Below are 21,776 nucleotides of genomic sequence, written 5' to 3' on the forward strand. Positions count from 1 at the left end.
CTTCTCTACAAATTTCATCAAACATAGTTCAGGCATTTTCCCAGTTGCCTTAAATTTTCGACGTTCAATATTCGTCTATTTTCCTTTTGCTGAATTCTAGAGAAATTCCTACAAAATTTTTGTACATGGAATACTTTATGCATTCAACCAATAACGTCTCTCAGGTTATCTCCAGAAATGATTCTATGAATCCAGAGATTCTCCTAGGGATTTTTCTGAGATTCCTTCAGAAATTTATCGAAAACGTCCTCTATGAATTTCTCTATTTATTTATGTAGTCAACTGTCTTCGAAAGTATTTAGAGATTCTTCCAGATGTTCATTGAACTATTTCTAGATGTTTTTTTTTTGTGATACTTTTAGAATTGGTTTACAATTCATCCAGTGTATCACGGACTTTTTTCAGTGATTCCTAGGAAGTACTCAAGGGGTCTGCTTATGAAATATTTCTAAGGAATCTTTAGGAGAAATGCCTAATTAACTCCTGTATGAATCTCTGAAGGACATGTTATATCCCTGGGGAAGCCTGGTAAGATTCTCCAGATATATTGCTAAATTGATTTTTTGAAATTAAAAATTAGATGAAACCCTGGATAATATGCTGCAGGTATTCTGGAAAACTTACAGGCATTATTTTTGTAACAATTCAAGAGAGCAAATTATCAATGAATCCATGCAGAAATCAATCTAAATCTCAACTGAAGAAATCAACAAACGAATTCTTGGAGCAATTATTGTAGGATTTTCAGAAAAAAATCCTGGGCAAATTTCATACCGTTTTTAACAGACAAAAAGAAGCGTGAGTCCCGAGCACTCCTTTACATGAACTGTCAGCAGTACGAAGGGAACAATAGAAAATCGCCGAGCGAGAGATGCGCGTGTGTACTGGTTAGCTCTGTTCACCATGATATATATCTGCTTATGCTGCAGGATCGATATCATAAACCAGGTAATTCAGGGTGGCCAGTGAAAAGTCAATTTCAAATTCCCGGTTTTCTCCCGGTTTTTTCCCGGAATTTTAAAAATATTCCCGGTTTCATGATATGCTAAGAAACATTATAGCAAATTGTTTTACCATTTCAAACGACTTTTAAGTTGGCGTTTTTTGGTCATTTCTATTAGGGGTAGACGGAAATCAGATATTTTGCTTCCAAATTTTCTGGGCTTATACTGATTCTGCTAAATTCCAGTTTGATCTATGAAACATATTATACGACGGTCATTTTAAGTAATCGTGGAATTTGTTATGAAAAAGTTCAGTGTTAAGTGTGACCCTTGTTTATATGATGGGATCGAGTCAGTTTTTGAATGAATCATAGTTTAAATTTTAAACGGTCACAGATTTGGTAGACATTGAAACTAATTTATCAACTGTTCAACATTTCGTTCCATGGTCATCAGCATATAATTTTTTGTTATGTTTTATCCCTACAAATCTAGAACATTTTCTCAGGACAATGATTTCTGATAAAAGATAACAGTCATAATTCTGAAATGAATTAGAATTGTATACTATTTTTACCAAGCTCAAACAAAAAACGGAATGGCAAATCTTCAATGAATATCATAGGTTGTAAACGCATTTAATTTGATCTTAGTGTTGCAATTCACTTCCACTTGCTTGCTTAGCGAAATTTAAAACATCTAAAAATTGTAGTTTTTAACATAAAATGCTTTATGAAACTATATGAAAAACTTTTCGCAAGATGTTTCATCATTAAAAGTTTTTTATTTACTGGATTAGAGCAAGTGGTAACATTTGTATGAAAAAAAGTTCTTGACTTCATTGACTAACTTGGGATTCGAGCAAATTTCCCCGGTGCTTATTGAAATTCCCGTATATTTCCCGGTTTTCTCCCGGTGATTCGAAATTCCCGGCTTTTTCCCGGTTTTCCCGATTTCCCGTTGCCCTGGTCACCCTGGTAATTGCATAAATTTAGTGGTCGGTAGCATCGGGTAGAATTATTGAAGCCGAATTTTCAGTGTTTATTAACCGGTATCACGGCAGGCTAGAATCTGCACGGTAATATACAGTTTAAACCGATTGTGACCTCAATTTATGGGTAATTAAAATCATGTAGGAATGAATAAGTTAACATTGCGATATTCGGAAAGCGGTAGAAACACTTAATGTAAGCGTTACATACAAGCGTAATCTTCATAAAATAATAACGAAATCTAATAAATTTAGCTGAAGAACATGAGTATACCCCATTAGGCATAAAGACGTTAGGCATAAGGACGTTAGGCATAAAGATGTTAGGCATAATGGACGTTAGGCATAAAGACATTAGGCATAATGGATGTTAGGCATAATATACGTTAGGCATAATGGACGTTTGGCATAAAATAACTTGCGCGTGTGTCATTTGAAACTCGTCTCATATCGACAAATTTTCGGGCCCATTTACAAATTCAATTACGCTGATGGGGGTGGGTATCTGTCCTTAAGCTGTGAGCTGTGACAGCTCATAAAAAAGTGCGATGTTCATACAAAAAGCGTTATGAAAGGGTGGATTGGATTGACTTTTTTCGGTGCTATGAAATGCGACCATGAACCGAATGACAGATATGTAGGAAATTTGGTTGCCATTGTTATTGTTATCATTACAAAATCCAGCTCAATCCATTTTTGTAAGTATCAATTTAAATTTGCGATGTGCAATCAAAGTGTTATTTGTTTCTAAAGATGTTTATTTTAATGAGTTTATGACATTTTTTTGTTATATTTCTCTTACATAATTGAGTTAATTCTAACGAAGGGAAATCTTCCATATAAATATTAATACTTGTGGGCTTCGTAGCCGTGCGGTTAGTGTCACCGAGGCATTTAGCCGCATCGTGCTAAGGAGTTTGGGTTCGATTCCCGCTCAGGCCGAAAACTTTTCGAGAGGAATGTTTTCCGACTGTACCACTGGGCGTTGCATGCTAGTCCGTTGTCTAGTGTGGTGCTTCCTTCAAAGGGCAAACAGTCCACTGGAAGCATTAACGTGTAGTGTGTCTTTTTAAAAAATACTTATAGTGCTAATGAGTACCTTGAAGACAATAATCGAGAGGCAAGTCAAGAATTTATGTTATGATAGGTGACATTATCTTCAGCAATAATTTTCTGGTAGTATGACAACTATCTTCTTGGCGTTGCTACTTTGAGTCTGCTTATCAATTAAATGTAGTGAGAACGGTTCCTTTGCTACTTATGTAAACAATTTTCGATAATTTTCAATCAATTTCCTCGAAATTCGTCGAGTTTATGAAGTAAAATTTGATTAAATATTTATTTTAATTACAAAAGTCAAGTTCAAATTCAACATAGCACAGTATCCAGCATTAAACATGGCGTGCATTTAGGAGCAAAATTATATTCCCAATGTTATTGCATAGAGCTCCTACAACTTATTTGATTACCCAGTGTTACTCATAATCAATCAACAGCAAGTCGAAACAAATATTTCGGATGGAAATATTTACATCTACAATTCCAAAAACTATTAGAAAATTAAAAATACAAATAACAACATATATTGGAAGAAGGTGATTTCTCAAACAGTGTTTTCCTCCAACCATTTAATTAACAGTATAAGTATAAAGAAAAGCCTATGATTCAAAGAAGGGTAAATGTATGATGGAAATATTAAAAGCAATAAAGACATTAATGTCTTGAAAGAACAGCTTATTTATAGAAGAAGGGAAATTTTCTGATTAAGACATTAGCAGCACTAACTCCAATAATTTTGTTGACATCAAAACTATAAAGAACAGCCTTCAATTTAAAGAAGGGATAATCTCCGATGAAAAATTTGCCAGTTATATGTGTAGAACCAAACCCAAAAGATGAGCAACAGATCATGTACAGCGTCGTTCTTATTCTTGGCTTTCTCATTTGTGCACGATACACGATTATGCTTCATGGCCAAGAAAGTGAAGAAAACGAAAAGCTCCTGGATCGACTAGGAACCGAACTAAGATATCTTCAGCATGGCTTTGCTCTATGGTCACGCCGAGGACCTGGGATCAAATCCCATCCCCGAGATAGTCACTTATGACGTGAAAGTCATAGTTACAACTTCCTTTGGAAGAGAAGTAAAGCCGTTGGTCCCGAGATAAACTAGCTCAGGGCTAAAAATTTCGTTAATAAAGATAGGAAAAAAATGATCAAAAAAGTCAATAAACTTTACCAGTAAACGATTTCTATTTTCATTTTGAAAATTATGCCTAACGTCCATTATGCCAAACATCTATTATGCCAAACGTCCATTATGCATATTGTTTTTATGCCTATCGTACTTATGCCTAACGTCTTTATGCCTAACGTATTTATGCCTAACGTCGTGCACCCGAAGAACATCCAACCTGCCAAAAAAACAGTATTCTTTCCACGGAAACCCGCGTCTTGAACAAAGACCATAGAATAAACTTTTGTGGGTTCTCCTGGATGAATTTCTTTAGAAATCCTTGAAAGATTGCCTAGAGCGGCAGCTGAAACTGGAGAAATCACTACGAGAATAACTTGAAAAATACTCGGAGGAAGTTTTCAGAACAATCCCTTTCAAGTCTTCTTCTTCTTGGCATTACGTCCTCACTGGGACAGAACCTGCTTCACAGCTTAGTGTTCTTATGAGCACTTCCACAGTTATTAACTGAGAGCTTTCTTTGCCAAAGTTGCCATTTTCGCATTCGTATATCGTGTGGCAGATACGATTATACTCTAGGCCCTTTCAAGTATTCATAACAGATTACTCAAGGGAGAATGGACATGGAAATCTTTTCAAGATTTCACGCAGCACAAATCTACAGGGTTCATACCTATTACCCTTGCTAACTGATATTTAAGAAAGAATCCCTTCCAATGCCTTTTTTACAATTCATACAAATATATTCTCCAAGATTTTTTAGAAATTTTCCTAAAATAATAACAGTCATGAACAGTATATTCGAACTACAACAAATATTTTAATCAATACTTTCATCGCAGTAAAGAAAGATAAACTCTCTTTCGCTAAACATGGATTTTATTCCATCTTGTGTAAGGTAGCCAAGTTTCCATTCGTATATAATTAAAAATAAATCCATTTTCGTGAATTTCATTTTGTAATTTTCATCTACGCGATCTTTAGCGATTATTGCAATGGCATCCAATGCTAAAAAATTATTTAACATTTCCGTACACTGCCTGAAGAATGATTAAAACTAAATCCGCGCGAATGGTCAAAATCGCGCCAAATCGAAATCCACGGAAACGTCTCAACTCGGCAGTTTAGCAGAATGTGTTATAATTACACAATTTTGTGTAATTCCGTTTAGGCGTACACAAGTTTGAAGCAAAAAACCATCATTGCGCCAGCCCCTGCACTAATGTTGGATCTCTTTTTTATGGGAATAATCAACTCGTAAAAATCTTAAGTTGCATCCCCGAATTTGTTCATTTGAGGGCTGGTAGCGACCAGTGCTGGGAATGGTAATTAAGTGGCGAACTCGCCAAGGGCGAAAAGCCACTCAAGTAAAGATAAATAATAAATAATAATGGGAATGGTAATAGTAGTAGGCTTGAATTTCGGAAATCTCACGTGGCTCTTCCCAGTACAGTAGTTCAAAAACGTGAATCTCATCAAGTAGCCTTTTTTTTGGGTGCTTGATTTTTCTAAATAATTAGTACTACAGTCGCCTCTCCACATCTCGATATCGAAGGGACCATCGAGATAGGGAGAGATCGAGACAAAGAACAAATTGTTGATGAATACTAGATTGAAAAACACTCCGTTGCCAAGAAAGTAATATACAAACATACGTCAACATACATTTGTTTTGAATCCTAAAACTTTGGTCTAGTAACCTTCGATATTGGTCGTATCGACATACGGAGAGAAAATTGAGAACAAAAAATCAACAGAGACACATCGAGATATGGAGATATCGAGATAAGGAAAAAGATAATGTATGCAGACTGAAGGGACTTATGAAATCATCGACATAGGGAGAGATATCGAGATGTAGAACATCGAGATGTGGAGAGTCGACTGTATATTAAGAAGGTGATATATTTCGAAACTGACAGCTACTTGACGACGTCATTCCTATCCACCTCGAACAAATTTGCGAAAAAAAAAATGATCTAGTGGTTTGGATGGTAGGATAGGAGTAACGTCACATCAAGCGTGTGCTAGAATAAGGGCGTAAGTCGCATGATCGATTTCTCTTCATCGATCCTCTCTTCTGTGAATAAAGATGACAAGATGCGGGTTTGTTAGCATTTTTTCACTCCAGCAGGACACTTGGCAGCGATGCAATCCCGCGTCCTGAGGTGAAAAAATGCTGACAAACTTGCTTCTTGTCACCTTTATTCACAGAAGGGAGGATCGATGAAGAGAAGTCGACCATGCGACTTACGCCCTTATTCTAGCACATGTTTGACATGTTTACAATCAAACTTGATATTTACATCAGTAACAAGTCTGCCTTGTTAATTTTTATGCCGTGATTAGGGTCATTGAAGGCTCGAAATGCGGGAAATAGAACATTTTTCTACAGTAATTTTGGGTTGCCCTTAGCAACGAGTGTTTCGCTTTATTCCAGGCTTTTTGCCTACAGCAGCGATGGGCGTGAGTGTCACTGGCTTCGCTGACTGTGATTTTTTTATCATTTTCTCTAGGAATACATTTAGTTATTTGCCAAATGTTTGTCTGTTCTAATACCCCAAAGATTTCTTCAGGAGTTCAATTTGAATTTTGACAAACTTCTTAAGTGATCCCTACAAGAGTATCGTTTCAGATACTTTTAAGAATTCATCCTAAAACTTTTCAAACGATAATCACAGCAGCTACCTCTGAGAGTTTTTATGAGGAATTTTTCTAAAGATTCTTTCACATTTTTATAATGAAACTCCCAAGTAATTCAGGATATTATTCAATGAATTTACTATTGTTTTTTCAAGACTTTAGCAAAGATTATCAATTAAAAGATCCTTAAGAATTTAACCAATATTGTCTCCTGGGATTTTCTATAATTTCTTACACAATGGTCGTTGAGGTTAGGCAATTGAAAAAAAAACAAATCAAATCTCCGTATAACATCCTGCAGGAATTCCTTGAAATTTATTGGAAGAAATTTGCGTTGGAATTATCGGAAGAATTTCTGGAATAGTTACTGTTGTATTAGCTGTTGCAGGGCAGGGATTGAATCTTGAGAAAATTGAGAGAATCTCTCACTTATCGCTCTCTGTAACAATCATGTTCTGTAGCACATCATAAGAGCCTGTTTATCGTATACCTCTGATTAGATTGGAGGGATAGCAGTGCATGATAAAACCCCTTTAAACAAGCTACAAACCTGGGAGGCACTATTGCTATCTGATGTTCGGGGATTGTTTATCGTGCCAGTGAAATAAAACACCTACCCTCATTGGTAAACAAGCGAGAAAAGTTAATTTCATCATATCTCCCTCTTTGGGGCTCCGTTCGCTGTTCTTTTTTATCAAACTTGTTACAACTTGCGATCAGGCTTGGGAACTGTGATCACAATTTACCACCGTTCATCGATTATGCCAGTCAATCAAAACACAAAGCAGCAGCAGAATCAATAACATCAGGCATTGCACTGCCAACGGCTCACACACTGCTTGAATGTTTTTGTCTCTCCATTATGATCGTTTTCGGGCAGCCATCCCGAGGCGAATGATTGAAAAAATGTTAAATAATTCAATCGCTAATATTTCGCTTGTGCTTTCAATTAATTGAAATCTATTAGCTCTAACAGCAAGAGCACAATCATTCCGTTGCGATACATATAAACAAGTTCAATTTGATGCTGCCTTTATCGAGCAAAAATGCAAAAACCCAAAAACCGGAAAAAAAGAAATTCTCGAGTGAAGTATGGAAACTTATGGAAACTTTTGTCCAAGTAAAAGAAAAATTACAATTGCACTACTATGTTAAAGAACTACTTGGGCCAGTACCATCTTCTTCTCTTCTTCTTTCTGGCGTTACGTCCCCACTGGGACAGAGCCTGCTTCTCAGCTTAGTGTTCTTATAAGCACTTCCACAGTTATTAACTGAGAGCTTACTATGCCAATGACCATTTTTGCATGTGTATATCGTGTGGCAGGTACGAAGATACTCTATGCCCTGGGAAGTCGAGAAAATTTCCAACCCGAAAAGATCCTCGACCGGTGGGATTCGAACCCACGACCCTCAGCTTGGTCTTGCTGAATAGCTGCGCGTTTACCGCTACGGCTATCTGGGCCCCTACCATGGTTCACTTTAACATGGAAGGGTTTTACAGGCCGAATCATGTAAAATTTAGCGGTATGAAGCATTTCAATACGATGCATATTATGGCCAAATATGGCAAATATGGGTTCAGTAGCTTCGAAGCGAATCCAAAGTGCCAAGAATAGGATCCAGGATCCATACCATCCCATTTTACCATACAACCTCAATTGTAATAAATTATTCAATATCGTGTACCAAACTCGACTTTCATCTGCTGATTCCTGTTTAGATTTATTTTTGGATTTTTCGGCCTATATTTTCAAGCCTAAGTTCTCTAAAGTTCCTATTTTAATGGCACTTAGTCACTACCAGCCCTGTCATAGGTATTCATAAACGAAAAAAAAAAAATGGGCGGTGTTCAGACAGACTAAACCAGGTGTTTTTTATGGTTTCAGGAAAACGTACCCCAGACATTCGGAGCATCAAAATATTTGCATTATTTATTGTAATAATGGAACTTATCTATTTGATGATACATCTGTATCAAAATAACATCGGAAAATTTAGAACTTATGGAGTTCTTCACGTACACTTGTGCTCAGAATATTTTGAGCGATTTCACCTGGTGCTTAATTTTTTAGCCGGTAGAGTGAAAAAATTTAAATTTTGTGAAAAAAAATTGAGTATATTTGTAGTTCACTGCCAAAAATTTCATGCCGATTGCTCATATGGAAACAAAGTTACAGAATGCCAAAGTTGAGTATTTTGTATGAAAATCGGCTTTGACTACTATTATTCAGAACACAACTGTATCTTTAGAGCGCCAAAATATCATCTAGTCCGGTCTGTCTGAACATCTACCAAATCTGAATCATTCCTAAAGTATTCTTGGAAGGAATTATTTCTTTGAATACATGGATTGATTCCGAAAAAAAAGTATTTCTGAGTTATTTACTGGAACCAAGCATGAGAAACATTCACTCGAATATTGCATTTCTCTCGCTCACATCCAAAAGCGGTTAAGAGCGAGATTGCCGTTTCTCCGACCAAGCTGAGTGTTTCAATTTCCAATGCGCTTTCTTCTTGTTCGCTGAGCGACAAGTTAGACAAAAACGGCAACAGAATGATTCACTACCGACTCCTTGTGCCAAAGGCATCCGATTGCTGTAGCGAATGATTCTTTACATTCCGATTCCGCACGAGTGGCATTCGTATTTGACAGCTGAAGAGCGTTCACTGACTGGCAAGACGAAATGTTTCAGTGTACATTTTGCAGGAAGCTTTCAGTGATCGAATTCGGGAATACGGAGCTGCTCATGTTTTCTTCGGTTTTCTGTGAGAAAAACAAAGAGAGATTTTTTTTCGCTTTTTTTCACGCGCACGGTGACAGTTTCTTACGAGGTTTTCCATAAGTGCGAGTGCTTTGTAAATCTCTTTTTGTTTCGTAGTCGCGAATGGCGAACGCGTTTTTTCGTGTCTCCAATTTAAGAGAGGATAGGTGCTCTCTCCGCTCCGTATATCTTTTCATTTTCGGTTTATCTCAAAGGTTTACGATTCGTCGGGATTGCGCTCACCCTAGTAGCGTTCGGCAGTCATTGAACATTCGGTGGCAGCAGATAGGGCAGGGTGGCCACCGTATTTCGATTTTGAAATTCCCGCTTTTTTCCCAGTTTTCCCGGTATATTTCACATAATTTTCCCGGTTTTTTTATCTATTCTTTCGAACAACTTTAATTGAGTTTTTCTGTATCAAAAATCGTTTCTATAAAAAGCATTTCAACATTTTTTTTTTAAATTGGTTTAAAACATTTCCGTTGTTTTTTTTATAGTAATTTGATTGTTTATCAATAGTTTCACTATTGGAACAATAAGTTGACTATTAGATTGTCCTAATCTATATGGATTCTTATTCCGAAAACTATGGCTATAGTATTCATCTGAATCGATTTGTCTCGCGTACATCGAAAATCAATGGAGCTCTGGAGCTATCTAGCATAGAAAAGAGATGGTTAATTGTGCTAATAAAACAGATCCTACTCTAGAAACGACAGGGATTTAATTTAAATGCTATTTGAACCATATTTACCAACAATATGTCCTTTAAGGGAAACTTTGAATTGACAAGTTTAAGTTTTAAGATCTACAGAATCTGACAACCGTTCGCGGTGAAGATTTGATGAATTGTTTGCATTCTGGTAATGATAAAACGATCACAATTTCAGCTCAGAGCTCTGTTTGGTTCTCAAGACTCGTGCTCTTGAAATTTCTGGGTTTGGCTTTGGCTCATCATCAACTTTAGTGCATCTTATTGCTGAATTTCAGGTATTTGGCTGACAAAAGCCCCAGGTGTGTAAGTAAATCATCAAGATGACCAAGTGGTTCTTTACCGTAATTGAAATTATTTCAATTCTTAATCCTCTGAATTTTCTTCATAAAAATAAAGAGCAAATAAGTTTAAGGTATGGATGAAACAAGGCCACACATGTAGAAGCACTTACCTAGGGCTCGCTCACAATTTTAATAACACCGAAAATGGTCATTTTTGACATCCACACACTCTCTCGTAATGCTTTTTGTATGAATATTCTACACATTTTATACGAGCTGAAACAGCTTGATCGTTATTAAAATCGTAAATGAGCTCTAATTCAAAACTTTGTCGATTAGATCACTAGTGACATATTAAAAGCATCTGTAAATAGGATTGTTTTCCAGATAAGTTGTATTGAGCTAAGATATTGAGTATTGAGATAAGATATTGAGCAATTACAGAAGAATGCTAAACCAATCTGCAATAAGTAATTTAACTTCGATTCAAAACGTGAGTACACAAATATATAGAGAAAAATTCAATAAATCGCCCTGACAGTGCGAGGACGAAAATAAAAAAAATGTTTCGAAGCATTGCTAAGAGAGAAAAGAGTGAAACATTTTAAACAAATATGGTGTAGCATAGAAGAAATTGAATCATGAATGTTTGAAAGCAACTGGTTCAAAATTGCGGATGCCTCATGGAAATATCATTAAACATAACTACTTTCTATATCTTATTATGGAGGTTGGTTTGCAGATTACTGCTTGAAAATGTTCGCTCAAAACGATTTTCCCGGTGATCGCCTCGAATTCCCGGTTTTTCCCGTCTTTTTCCCGGTGGATCCAAATTCCCGTCATTTTCCCGCTTTTCCCGTTTTTCCCGGTTTGGTGGCCACCCTCCTGATAGGGTGATGTGCTAGTATCCATCGTATTAAGCATTGATCAGTAAGAACTGCAATTTTCCCAGTATTGCAGTGAATGATGCTGATACAAACCGATGCCAAACAATTCTTTTTCAAAACGGCTTTAGCATTGTACAATAACATTTTGATAAATCGTATCGTTTTCAACTCCGTCGCAATCAGTTTCCAGATTCGTCTCACAACTTACGGCTCACTGTGATGTATTGAGTGGTTAAAACACAATATATCAACGCTATAATAAAATATTTCACTAGATTATATAGATCTACGGGCATCTCCCTCCATTCCTTCAGCATGTTGGAATATACTAATTTCCTTTAAAATTCATTGTTCGTCATCAAAATTCAGCCCAAACATATGAACACAATTCGTTTTGACCGTACAATTATGGCATTTGCTCACAGTACAATTATGGCATTTTGCTCACAATCAATGAACCGTATTTTTACGTCGAGCGTCGCGCACACATTGATGTGCACAAGCTTTTTTTTCTCAGTATGACGGATAGAACTTTGTTTACATTCTCAATTATACGCGGCGGTTGGGGAAATTTCGTAAAATTTGGTGATTCATTGAAGTTTTACGGCGTGTGATTGGAATGAGATCCTTCAGTGAAGAAGTACGCAGGTTTTCCATAGTGAAAATAAGTGCCCGGCGAAGTAAGTCACCCACGGGGACAGGAAGAAACTTGTGTTGGAAAGTGGTGTGACTGATGTCGATCTCTAAGCATTTCTCTCAAATCGTGTTCGTCCATGCGATTTCGGTGAAAAAGTGTAAAGTGGATAATTGAACTGAAGTTATTTATCGAAATACATTAGTTTCATTGCATTTTTTGTATACAGGTGGACGAATCATAAAAGCTTTCACAAAATTACATTTGGAAAATGAATCTATGTTGCAGGTAAGTTGGAATATCCGCCGTAGTGGAACATTTTAAGTTTGATACGACGAATAGTAGCTCTTACGACGAAGTAGAACGAAACCCTACTTTGCAGATATTTTATCGGTAGCGTTCGGGTGAGTGAGTGAATTTTTCCATGCTTGACTGGAACATTACCAAAATTTCTGTAAGAATTTTTGTTAAACGTTCGGAGAAACCGTTAAGAGTATGCAAGGCAGCATTCCTCAATTCAAATCTTGGAAAAATTACGTATAGTCCCAGAATTTAGGAAAAATCCTGAAAATTTCAATTTACCGAGGTTTTTTGTGTAATTTTCTGCAAGAAGACCAGAATGAAATCTTGGAAATAATTCTAGAATAATATCTAAAAATATTTGTGGATAATTACTGGAAGAACTGAAGTAATTTGAGGTGGAATTCATGAAGGAATGCTTGAAAAAAAATGTTAGAAGAATTTAGCAAGGCAATGCTGATAGATGTTCTCAGTGAAATTCCTGATCAAATTTCTGGAAAAACTCGTGAGATGCTTCCTAAAGGAATTCTTCAATAAAATCATAGCAATTTTGAAGGAATGCCATAAGGAAAATAAGAGAAATTTCTGGAGGAATCTTTTTGTTGTTTATGCCGAGGGAATAATTTCTCATTGAAAAATTCCTCACGTAAGATGTCAAAGTGGATTTAATGTCTATTTTTTGACGATTAACCGATTTTTGAACGGCCAAATTGCATTACATTTCTTTAAGAATTTAATGGCAGAAGCCCCGGAAAACTATCAGAAGTAATTTTTAAAGGAATATATCGAGAAAACACCACAGAAAGTCTTGGATACATTTGACAAATGAATAAAAGAAGACAAATATTGAAATAATTCCTTAAAAATATAGTTACTAAATATGAATTCTTTCAGGAACCCCTTCAAATTTCTCAGCATATTCTGTGCAACATTTTGTGAAGCAATTCATGAAGTACTTCCTTGTGAATTTTTGAAACGTTTCATCAATATTCTATAGATTGATGTTTGGACTAGTCTTGAGAGATGTTCTCGGAGGAATTCATTAATTGACCTGTGGAACAGTTCTTGAAGGCATTCCCATATTGGAGAAACTCTTTGGAGAATCTGAGGAACATAAACTGTATTTCCAAGAGAAACTCCTGGGAAGATATGAGAAATTCTCACTACCAAAAATTCCATGACGATTCCTTTGGAGGGTAGCTTTATTTTAATACAACTGATAAATTTGCTAGTAATAGTTTTGACAGATATTCGAATGATTTAAGGGTATTACACTCTTAACTTCAACAAAATTTAAATCCTCTAAAAATTCATCTGAATTCATAACGCTGCAGTAATGTGATTGCAAATGCATAGTTCCTTCAACTTATCGCTTTCTTCTTCTAAAACACCTACACCAGGACATTCGACGGAAGGTTACACTCGCACTTGGCAGGAAGGCGATAATAAGCTTATTGAGTTTCAACATGCACGAAAACCATTCCGATCGACTGGAGTTAGGATAGTGCCACACAAAACTGGGAAAGTGCAGTGCAACCTGAATCGGCAAATTATTCCGCAATAATCATAATTCAAATCGATAACTGCAGTTGACTGCAGCTGGGTTCCACCAATTGGGGTGGTACCAAAGGCGAAAGGCAATAGGGTATTGAGTATGCACTTTTAGTGCAGCCACTCGCTAACTATATTCACTGCTGGTGCAGAGCTGGTAGCGACCAGGCAGCAAAATACAAACAAAAAACAATAGTGTCTGAAATGATAAAAATAGTAATCAGATAGTGACTAAAAAGTGACTTCCAAAATTTAAAGTTAGTGCATATTTCTACAAAACAATGTTTTGGATGCTATTGTTAATTAGTTAACAATAGACATTTACAGACTTTCCTATGAAATATTCTTCTGAATTTTTCGAAAGTGCAATTCTTGACATTTTGATTTGTTGCAAATAGCGGCTGGTTAGCTAACAAGGGGTCATGCACAAATTACGTCACGCTCCAAGGGGGGGAGGGGATCAAGCCAAGCGTGACAAGCCTTACAAAACTTTCGAATGACTCATACAAAAAAACGTGACAAAGGAGGGGAGGGGGTCGAAAAAGTTGAAATTTAACGTGACATAATTTATGTACCATCCCCAAGCCATTACGAATGACCCGCTACCAGCCCTGCTGGTGCTGCAGTTGGGTTGTTTGGTGCAGGAAGGCGACACCATCATTTCGATTTCGCCGAGGGGACATTTGAACCGTTTGTGGAAAGGGTCACGCAGGATTATGAGGTTACTGGTGGGAAGTACCATTAAAGTGCTTTCAAATCAGTGTAATGGAGTTGACATACTTGGGCAAAGTAATGTACACAGCGCTAACTAAATTTTCACACAAAGAAATCCAAAAATCATTTGTTCTTTCATACAACCAGCTGTTTGGATTCGACATTGAAATCGACTAATTATAAATTGAGAACATGTGCACATGTCAAAATGACGTCGGAGCAATGTAATTTAATTGACAGCAAATCGGAATGCAACGAAAATTCCAATCAAAATCACTCAACTGAATTTAACAGGAATTTCGAAAATAAATGAGGGTGCAATGCAATGGGAAATTCCCGGAATGTGGATCAAAGCCCTCTCCGCAACTGACACAGATGGTTTGGCGATGGCAGTAAAATTCGTGGATTTTTCTTCTGTGTATAATATAACACTGCTGGAACAGATTCCTGGAGGAATCCTGAACAAGAATCTGGTGGGATTCGGAATAGGAATCTGATAGAACCCTGAACAGGAAGCTTGGTGGAATCCTTAACAGGATTTTGTTGGAATTCTGAACAGGATTTTGGTGGAATCCTGCATAGGATTCTGATGGTATCCTAAACAGGATTCTAAGTGAATCCTAAACAAATTCTGGTAAATCTAGACCAGGATCCTGTCGAAATCCTTAACAGGATTTTAGTGAAATCCTGAACAGGATTCTGTTTGAATCATGAACAGGATTCTTTTGAATGCAGAACAAAAGTATGTTGAAATCCTAAACAGGATTCTGCTTGAATCCTGAACAGGATTCTGGTAGAATCCTTAACAGGATTCTGTTGGAATCCTCAACAGAATTTTGGTGGAATCTTGAATAGGATACTGATGGATTTCTGACCAGAATTATGGTGGAATTCTGAACAGAATTGTGGTAGAATCCTGAACAGGATCCTGTTGGGATCCTGAATAGAATTCTTGTCTTGAAGTCCTGAACAGGATTCTGCTGAAATTTAGAACAGGGTTCTGTTGGTATGCAGAATAGGATTCTGTTTGAATCCTGAACAGGATTCTTTGAAATGCAGAACAGAAATCTGTTGAAATCCTGAACAGGATTCTGGTGGAATCTCGAAAAGGTTTCTGGTGGAGTCTTGAACAGGCTTCTGCTAGAATCCTCAACAGGGTTCTGTTGGAATCCTCAACAGGATTTTGGTGGAATCTTGAACAGGATCCTTATGGAATGCTGACCAGAATTCTGGTGTAATTCTGAACTGAATTTTGGTAGAATCCTGAACAGAATTCTGTTGGAATCCTGAACAGGAATCTATTGTAATCCTGAACAGGATTCTGTGAAATCCTGACCACAGGATGGTGGAATCCTGAACAGGATTGTGATGGAAGCCTGCACAGGATTATGTTGAAATTTTGAACACAGGATGGTGGAATCCTGAGCAGGAATCGAGTGGAATCCTCGACCGGATTGCGGTAGAATCTTGAACAGGATTCTGGTAGAATCCCGAAGAGGATTCTGTTGGATCGAATCTCGATCGAATCTATATTGAAAATATTGATGGAGCCATGACAGATTTCTCTTTATTTCGATTCACAAAATTTCACCCAAAATAACTACAATCATTCTTCTATTGCAAAATTCACTAGCAAAAGAGAAGCACAATTCCGAACATTTATGTATTCCAATAAGCCCCCACTCAACGCACGGTCATAAAAGAGGAAATTCAAATCGGGGCACATTCTTTCCGCGTGAACCCGCAGGAAATCGCACTGGAATCACGCGAATGTGCGTTTTCGCTGCAGCACCCCCGATATCAATAAGTAATAGCCTAGCCGGCCAAAGCTTGCCAAACGATCGACGAATGCCACGTACTAAACCTAGCAATGGCAGAGCCTTTTCCCGTCGTCGAAGCGTGCTCGAAAAACCGCATCACCGTATGCCTCAGTAAAAGTGGGACTCCTCTGACCTAGGTCACCCACAACAAACTGAGTCCATTTCGGAGCTTAGAACACTGGCGGAATGATATTGGGGAAAAGGTTGTACCCGAACAGTTGATGACAACACAAATTTATCGAAATTTGGGAAAGTGTACCATTTATGGCTATAGTGGTTCCCTATTTTGCTATATGTGAATTCTCGACAAATTCCACATTTTGAATAATTTTTAATTTTTTTAACTTCAAAAGATATTTGATATCAGACGGCACAAAATGATTCAAAGTTTGAAAACAATTAATTTATCACATATGGAGAAATAGGGAACCTTAACTGGTACACCTGTTCTATATTATATTTTATCAGGAATAACAATTTTTTCAATTTTTTTTGAGGCATGCCTCTTTTTAGAGTCTCTAAAGAACCTCTATTTTCAAAAAAAGGTCCCTAAGGACCATTTTTCAATCAAAATGTTACTAGGAACTCCTCCAGAGATTATTACTTACATTCTTCCAGGAATTCATCCAGAGATTTACACCGATTGTTCATGGATGTTGGAGGGAATGTCTCCAGAATTTGCTCCAGGAAATCTTTGAACACTCCAACGTTACTACATCCAGTAATTTCCACGAGAATAACCATATTAATTTTCTTGGGATGATTCCAAAATTTCCTGCGGAGATTTAACTGATTCTTCTACCATTTTCCAGTGGTCTACTCTATGAGAATTCCCGAAGATTTTCAATAAAATGCACATAGGTTCCTTGCAGTTTTTTGACGATATTTGTTAAGGGATTTCCCAGGAAATTCTACAAGATTCTTCCAGGAGTTCCTACGCCAATTTTTTCTGGTTATTTATTCACGGTTTCAGGGATTGCTTTGGTTAGAAGGTCTAACAAGACAAAATATATCAGAACTGCTGCAAGTTAGACAGCTAGAACAATCCGAAAAGTTGGAGTGAACGATCTGTTGTTCTGTTGGATTCCTGAACAGGATTCTGTTGGAATGCTAAACAAGATTGCTGTTGGAATCCTGAACCTGATTCTGCGAGAATCCTGAATAGGATTCTGTTGGAATATTGAAAAGGATTTTGTTAGATCCTGAACCGGATTCTGTTGGAATCCTGAATAAGATTCTGTTGGAATCCTGAACAAAATGCTGTTGGAATCCTGAACAAAATTCTGTTAGAATCCTGAACAGGATTTTTTTGGAATCATGAACAGGGTTCTGTTGGAGTCTTGAGCAGGATTCTATTGGAATCCTGAACAGGATTTTGCTGGAATCCTGAATAGGGTTCTGTTGGAATCCTGAATAAGATTCTGTTGGAATCCTGAACCGGCTCCTGTTGGAATCCTGAGCAGAATTCTGTTGGAAACCTGAACCAGATTCTGATGGAATCCTGAACCGGATTCTGTTGAAATCCTGAGCAGGATTTTGCTGGAATCCTGAATAGGATTCTGTTGGAATCCTGAATAAGATTCTGTTGGAATCCTAAACAGAATTGTGTTCGAATCCTGAACAAAATTCTGATGGAATCCTGAACCGGCTCCTGTTGGAATCCTGAGCAGGATTCTGTTGGAATCCTGAACCGGATTCTGCTGGAATCCTGAACCGGATTCTGCTGAAATCCTGATCAGGATTCCACCAGAATGCCAGAATGATTCTGTTGTAATCCTGAATAGGATTCTGTTGGAATCCTGAATAGGATTCTGTTGGTATCTTGAACAGGATTCTGTTGGATTTCTTAACTGGATTCTTTTGGAATCTTGAACAAAATTCTGTTGGAACCCTGTACCGGATACTGCTGAAATCCTGAACCGGATTCTGCTGGAATCCTGAACAGGATTCTGCTGGAATTCTGAACAGGATTCTGTTGGATTTTTGAACAGAATTCTTTTGGAATCTTGAACAAAATTCTGTTGGAATCCTTAACCAGATTCTGTTGGAATCCTGAACAAAATGCTGTTGGAATCCTGAACAAAATTCTGTTGGAATCCTGCTGAAATCCTGAACCGGATTCTTCTGGAATCTTGATCAGGATTCTGTTAGAATCCTGAACAGGATTTTTTTGGAATCATGAACAGGGTTCTGTTGGAATCTTGAGCAGGTTTCTGTTGGAATCCTGAACAGGATTGTGTTGGAATCCTGAACAAAAATCTGTTGGAATCCTGAGCAGAATTCTGTTGGAATCCTGAACCAGTTTCTGATAGAATCCTGAACCGGATTCTGTTGAAATCCTGAGCAGGGTTCTGTTGGAATCCTGAACCGGATACTTTTGAAACCATAAACAAAATTCTGTTGGAATCCTGAACCGGATTCTGCTGGAATCCTAAATAGGATTCTGTTGGAATCCTGAATAAGATTTTGTTGGAATCCTGAACAAAATTCTGTTGGAATCCTGAATGGAATTCTGTTGGAATCCTGAACAGGATTCTTTTGGAATCTTGAACAAAATTCTGTTGGAATCCTGATCAGGATTCTGTTGGAATCCTGGACAGGATTTTTTTGGAATCATGAACAGGGTTCTGTTGGAATCTTAAGCAGGATTCTGTTGGAATCCTGAACAGGATTTTGCTGGAATCCTGAATAGGGTTCTGTTGGAATCCTGAATAAGATTCTGTTGGAATCCTGAACCGGCTCCTGTTGGAATCCTGAGCAGAATTCTGTTGGAAACCTGAACCAGATTCTGATGGAATCCTGAACCGGATTCTGTTGAAATCCTGAGCAGGATTTTGCTGGAATCTTGAATAGGATTCTGTTGGAATCCTGAATAAGATTCTGTTGGAATCCTAAACAGAATTGTGTTCGAATCCTGAACAAAATTCTGATGGAATCCTGAACCGGCTCCTGTTGGAATCCTGAGCAGGATTCTGTTGGAATCCTGAACCGGATTCTGCTGGAATCCTGAACCGGATTCTGCTGAAATCCTGATCAGGATTCCACCAGAATGCCAGAATGATTCTGTTGGAATCCTGAATAGGATTCTGTAGGAATCCTGAATAGGATTCTGTTGGAATCTTGAACAGGATTCTGTTGGAATCCTAAACAGGATTCTGTTGGATTTCTTAACTGGATTCTTTTGGAATCTTGAACAAAATTCTGTTGGAATCCTGAACTGGATTCTGTTGAAATCCTTAACCGGATTCTGTTGGAATCCTGAACTAAATGCTGTTGAAATCCTGAACAAAATTCTGTTGGAACCCTGTACCGGATACTGCTGAAATCCTGAACCGGATTCTGCTGGAATTCTGATCAGGATTCTGCTGGAATCCTGAACAGGATTCTGCTGGAATTCTGAACAGGATTCTGTTGGATTTCTGAACAGAATTCTATTGGAATCCTGAATAAGATTCTGTTGGAATCCTGAACAGTATTCTGTTGGAGTTCTGGATCGGCTCCTGTTGGAAACCTGAACAGGATTTTGCTGGAATCCTGAAAAGGGTTCTATTGGAATCCTGAATAAGATTCTGTTGGAATCCTGAGCAGGATTCTGTTGGAAGAAGTTTCGAAAAAAGTATCAAATAAATCCGCAAAAAAAGTATTATATGAACCCTGAACTGGATTCTGTTGGAATCCTGAACTGGATTCTGTTGGATTCCTTAACCGGATTCTGTTGGAATCCTGAACAAAATTCTGCTGAAATCCTGAACCGGATTCTGCTGGAACCCTGATCAGGATTCTGTTAGAATCCTGAACAGGATTTTTTTGGAATCATGAACAGGATTCTGGTGAAATCCTGTTCAGGATTCTGTTGGAATCTTGAACAGGATTCTGTTGGAATCCTGAACATGATTCTGTTGGAATCCTGAACAAAATTCTGTTGGAATCCTGAATGGAATTCTGTTGGAATCTTGAACAGGATTCTGTTGGAATCCTAAACAGGATTCTGTTAAATTTCTGAACAGTATTCTTTTGGAATCTTAAACAAAATTCTGTTGGAATCCTTAACCGGATTCTGTTGGAATCCTGAACAAAATGCTGTTGAAATCCTGAACAAAATTCTGATGGAACCATGAACCAGATTCTGCTGAAATCCTGAACCGGATTCTACTGGAATCCTGATCAGGATTCTGTTGGAATCCTGAACAGGATTTTTTTGAATCAAGAACAGGATTCTGGTGAAATCCTGTTCAGGATTCTGGTGAAATCCTGTTCAGGATTCTGTTGGAATCTTGAACAGGATTCTGTTGGAATCCTGAACATGATTCTGTTGGAATCCTGAACAGGATTCTGTTGGAATCCTGAACAGGATTCTGTTGGAATCCTGAATAAGATTCTGTTGGAATCCTAAACCGGATTGTGTTGGAATCCTGAACAAAATTCTGATGGAATCCTGAACCGGCTCCTGTTGGAATCCTGAACAGGATTATGCTGGAATCTTGAAGAACAAGATGTTGTTCGATTCCTGAACAAAATTCTGTTGGTATCTTGAATTCCTCCAGGGATTATTTCAAAGAAATATTACGGACTTTGCCACAAATATCTTAACGAATTCGGCCAAAGATTCCCCATGAAGCATAAACAGAAATTTCTCTAGCATTTCATCCAGTGATTGCCTCTGTAGAGCTTCTCTATCTGAAAACATTTCTCGAATGATTTCCCAAGAAAATTCTTCGTGGATTCTTTTAAAGTCAATTTAACGTTTCACACTGTTCAGTAGTTCCTCCGATCATTTCTACAATAATATTTTTAAAGATTCCGTTCGATGTTTTTCAAGAAATTTCATCAGAAAACCCGGCAGGAAATTATTCAGCAATTCTTTATTTTTCAATTACTACCATTGTAACTAAATCCTACAAGACTTTCAAAGAGTGCAGGAGTTCTTTCAGTTATTCTTAAAGGAGTTCATCAGGTATTTTCCCAGAAATTTCGAAAAGGTATCAAATAAATCCGCAAAAAAAGTATTATATGAACCATCGATTTTTTTTTTTTTTTGACTATCCCGTTAAGGTTCAGTGATCTATTTTGAGATCAGTTACTTGCATGAATAAAATATTTAATTTGTTTGCGTCTTGTGCTACAATAAGCGTGGTTTCCAAATCAGAGATTCCTGAAAGATTGTAGAATGCATTCTGATAGTCACTGTGGATTTCGGAATTCCAGTGTGTATTCTGAGATTTCAGCATGGATCATGGGATTTAAGGATGAGATTCCAGTCCATGGGATTCAGTGTGGGTCCTGGGACTCCAATGTGAACGCTGGTATCTCAGTGTGGATCCTTTGATTGTAATATTGCAA

The 21,776-nt window shown here is 37.5% G+C and overlaps 2 protein-coding genes across 2 annotated transcripts in view; both read right to left on the reverse strand.

The window, feature by feature from the left end:
• Positions 1-21,776, reverse strand: part of LOC5568718 — a 697,097-nt gene that overhangs the window by 486,308 nt on the left and 189,013 nt on the right. The window lies entirely within an intron of this gene.
• The window catches only part of LOC5568719, a 136,623-nt gene that overhangs the window by 5,672 nt on the left and 109,175 nt on the right, over positions 1-21,776 (reverse strand). The gene's annotated exons all lie outside the window — the stretch shown is intronic.

This window comes from Aedes aegypti, chromosome 1, assembly GCF_002204515.2.
Source record: "Aedes aegypti strain LVP_AGWG chromosome 1, AaegL5.0 Primary Assembly, whole genome shotgun sequence".
NCBI lineage: Eukaryota > Metazoa > Arthropoda > Insecta > Diptera > Culicidae > Aedes > Aedes aegypti.